This window comes from Chrysochloris asiatica, unplaced genomic scaffold (assembly GCF_000296735.1).
Source record: "Chrysochloris asiatica unplaced genomic scaffold, ChrAsi1.0 scaffold00022, whole genome shotgun sequence".
Classification (NCBI taxonomy): Eukaryota; Metazoa; Chordata; class Mammalia; order Afrosoricida; family Chrysochloridae; genus Chrysochloris; species Chrysochloris asiatica.
The window spans coordinates 9,036,753-9,041,322 of NW_006408540.1; positions in this window are offsets into that span (position 1 = coordinate 9,036,753).

Consider the following 4,570-nt stretch of genomic DNA (forward strand, 5'->3'; position numbering starts at 1 on the left):
TAATTTGTATTACTTTATCTGCTTTTTACTTGATATGTAGTTCTGTCATTAACGAAAAATGTCCCTATGGCCACTCTTGCTCATGTTTGATTGCTGTTGTTAGTGTCATCCAGTTGGTTCAAAGTCATAGCGACCAGGTATAGGGTTTCCAAGGCTGTAAATCTTTATGGGAGCCAAAAGCCTTATCTTTCTCCTATGGAGTGGCTGGTGGGCTCAAACTACTGACCTTGTGGTTCAAAGCCCAGTGTTAATCCTTACAGAGCCACTGTGCTCCCCTATTTATGTATCATGTTGATATTTATGCTCTTTAAAATCTCTACTTGACTTCTTAGTGAAATTTACCCCTGGGTTGTTGTTGTTAAGTGCCATCTAGTCAATTCGGACCCATAGTGACCCTCTATAGAGTTTCCAAGGAGCAGCTGGTAAGCTTGAACCACTGACCTTGCAGTTCAAATGACTGCAGTCTGACGCATTAACCCACAGCGCCACACCAGGACTCCTATCCCTGGGAAGAGTAGGGAAAAAGTAGAACTAACTATAAAAATCATGACTCATAATAATTTAAATAATTCACATTTGTCAGAAATATTAATGCTTCCACCAAAGGTCCTTCACTATGAACTTCTTCACAGATAAGTAGACTGGCTTATGTGTAATTTCTGGAATGCCTTGGTGGTCCAGGGGTTTAAGTGCTTGGTTACTAATTAAAAGCTTGGCAGGTGAAATCCATCAGTTTCTCTCCTCAGGGAAAAGATGTGGCAGTCTGCTCCTGGAAATGTCACAGTCTTGGAAAACCTGTGGCACAGTTCTACTTTGTCTAATGGGGTCACTATGTGTCGGAGTTGACTCCATCACCATAGGTTTGGTTTATCTGTAACCCCCCACCACCACCCTTTTTTCTCCCACTCAAGGAAAGAAATCTGAAATTAGGGAAGAAAGACTTTAAGTATTATAGGGTTGATTTAGAGTGAATTCTCATTTTTAAAGACAAATACCATCTGTAAATGTCTATATGCTTGATCACAAGTAAACCGCAGACTCAGCCTCATCACACTAAGATGGAAACTACTGCTTCCAGATATACTTTTAGCCAGCTCTTGTTAATTTTGCTTTCAAATGTGTCTACGTAGAATGATATAGTTGGCTTAAATATAGCATAACTTTATTTGCTGTCACTTAGAGGTAGTTAACAGGAAGAAAAGGTTTATTCCCCGTTCCTCAAGCATCTATATTAAAAAGCTCACATTAGTGTGCCACCTCTGTAGTTTATTGGAGTCCTGGTATGGCGCTGTGGGATAAGTACTAGACTGCTAACAGCAAGGTTGGTGGTTCACATCCGCCAGCTGCTTCTCAGATACCCTATGCAGGGTCACCATGAGTCGGAACCAACTCAACAGTACCCAACAACAACAAGTGTGACACTCCTAGACTCCCCCTCACATTCTTGTCGGGGTCTGACTATGGGTCACTCTGCCTCTGGGGTGGAGCACTAGTCACCAGCAGCCTGTGACTAAGGAGGTCATTTTGCTAAATTCTATGGTAATCATTTCAGGAAATACATTGCTGTTGTTGTTAGGTGCAGTCCAGTGAGTTCCTACTCAGAGTACAACAGAACATAACACTGCCCAGTCCTGTGCCATCCTCACAGGCATTGTTACATTGCAGCCCATTGTTGCTGCCACCGTGTCAATCCATCTCATTGGGAGTCTTCCGCTTTTTCCTTATCCTCCACTTTACCATGCATGATATCCTTCTATAGGGACTGGTTCCTCCTGATAATGTGTGAAGTATGAGAGATGAAGTCTTGTCAGTCTTGCGTCTGAGGAGCATTCTCTTCTGGCTGTACTTCTTCCAAGAGAGATTTTTAAAATTCTGCTGGCAGTCTGTGGTACTTTCAATATTCTTCTCCAACACCATAACTTAAATGCATTGATTCTTCTGTGGTCTTCCTTATCCATTGTGGGATCCTTTGGTGGTGCAAACTCTTTATGCTAACTGAAAGTTTGGGGGTTGAGTCTACTGAGAGGTGTCTTTGAAGAAAGTTCTACTGATCTACTTCCTAAGTATCAGTCATTAAAAACCCTGTGGAGCACTCTTCTACTCTGACACACATGGGGCCACCATGAATTGGAATTGACTTAAAAGAAACAGATTTTAATATATCATAGTTGTTAAAAGGGAAGGGTCCTAACACTGAAACAATTATGATGTATGCTAAAACATTGATAAGAATGCTCAGAAAACAAAGAATGTTAATTCTACACATTTTCTAGTTAATTCCATATAAACTTGAATTCTTTTTTTAAATTAATAATTTTAAGTATGTTTGAGTTTACCATTGATATGATGGTTTGTCTTTTCCCTCTTCCTTTCTCCATTATGCTAAAAAGAGACAGCATAATGACTTTCAAGAGTTGTCCGTTGGATTATTAATCTTAACAATGCACCAAAAGTCTGATGATTTTGCATCTACCTCATCTATATTCTCTCTCCCTTTCTCCTCTGCTCCTGCTCTCAGGGAACTGCTGGGAAGTACCCTGTAGCCACAGAGAGAAGCCATTGACCTTCAGAAGGAAACACAAGGTAAGTAAAAGGACTCTTGACTAGTCTACCTGAGGTCCCAGGTCTCCCAGCTGTTCAAATGTAAACTGAAATTCAGAGTAAAAAATTGTTTCATGCATTTTTCATCCAGGTTCTTGCTTTGTGTTTCAGCATACTGTCTATTGGGACATGAACTACTAGGTTGAGTCAAAAATTATCCACACTCTGCCTGTAGAATTGATTTTAATCAACTTTTACAAAAGACAAATATATCATTTTCCACCACAATCTCCTTGCTTTTCAATACACTGTGTCCATCTGTCAACAAGCTTTTGTGTTCCCTTATTTTAAAAAAAAAAATGTTTTAGGCTGAGTTGCGAACCATGAATGCACCGCTGTCTTCACTTCTTTATCAGAGGTGAATCTTGGTCCTCAAAGGACTGCTTTCAGGGGACAAAACAGGTGAAAATCTAATGGAGCAAGATCAGGACTATAGGGAGGATGCTTTAACACTTCAAAATGTAGCTCTCACAGAGTGTCAACAGTGTGGGCAGAGGTATCACAATGTGCATTATCATGCAGGGTTGCAAGGCCCTTGGATAGCAGTCCTCCTCATTTATTCTGAAGTTTAGACTTCAGCTCTTCAGTGGACATCTCACTGTTGATTGTTGAACCTTTTTTCTTGATAGTGTTCCAATCCTGATGGTTGACTTTTGAACTTTTTCTTGGTTGGTGATTGAGGATTTTTCCATTTCATATCGTGCTGTTGTTTACTCTCAGGCCCATGTGATGAATCCATGTCTCATCATGAGTAACAATTTTTTTGAAGCAACTTTTACCTTCTTTCAAGTATTGGTCTAAATTTGGTTTGCACATGTCCAAACTCTTCTGTTTATGCTCTTCCATAAGTTGTTTCAGTACCCAGCTCACACAAACTTTTTGAAACCCAAGCCTGTCGTGGATTATTTTGTAGGCAGAACCATGGATGATTTGCAAATGATTTGCCACATAGTCCACTGTAACCTGTCTATTTGACAGAATCATTTAACATGCATCAACTATGGACGTGGGTGGGTGTTTTAATATAATCGGAGTGTGGATAAATTTTGGCTTACACTGGTATATGGTATTATTATTCCTTCATGATAGGGGCACTGAAGTTGTCGATCTTGTAATGAATCAAGCAAAACTATCAGTGACTGTTGACAACATAAGGAAGGGACATCTACTGACAATGTATATGATTCACTTTTATAGTCACTGTACTAATTTCCTTTTGCTGTTGTAATAAATTACCACAAATTCAGTTGCTTAAAACATGAGTTTATTATCTTAAAGTTCTGGTGGCTCTATACCATTAGCACTGGACTGCGAACCACAAGGTCACCCATTCGAGCCGACCAGCCACTCTACAGGAGGAAGATGAGGCTTTCTGTTCTGAAGTATGAGAGATGCCGCTTTACCACCCTTGTTTCTAAGGAGCATTCTGACTGCACTTTTTCTAACACAGATTTGTTTGTTCTTCTGGAACTCCATGTTACCTTGAGTAGTATTCTCCAACACCATAACTCAAATGCATCAAATCTTCTAGGGTTTTCTTTATCCATTGTCTAACTTTCACATGCATATATTGTTGTTGTCAAGTGCCGTCGAGTTGGATCATATCCAAAGCAACCCTGCATAGGGCTTCCCAGGAGCAGCTGGTGGGCCTGAACCCCCAACCCTGCTGTTAGCAGTCCAGTGCTCATCTCACAGTGCCACACTGGGACTTCATGCATATGAAGCAATTAAAAATATCATGGCTTGGGTCCGGCACACCTTACTCCTCAAACTGACATCTTTGTCTTAAAACAATTTAAAAGGTTCAGAGTCCCGGTGTGGTGCTTTGGGTTAATGCACCAGACTGCAAAATCATTTGAATTGCAAGGTTGGCGGTTCAAGCCCACCAGTCGCCCCCTGGAAACCCCATACAGGGTCGCCATGGGTCGGTGCTTACAGACTTTCAAGACCTCAATCACTATTTACTTAT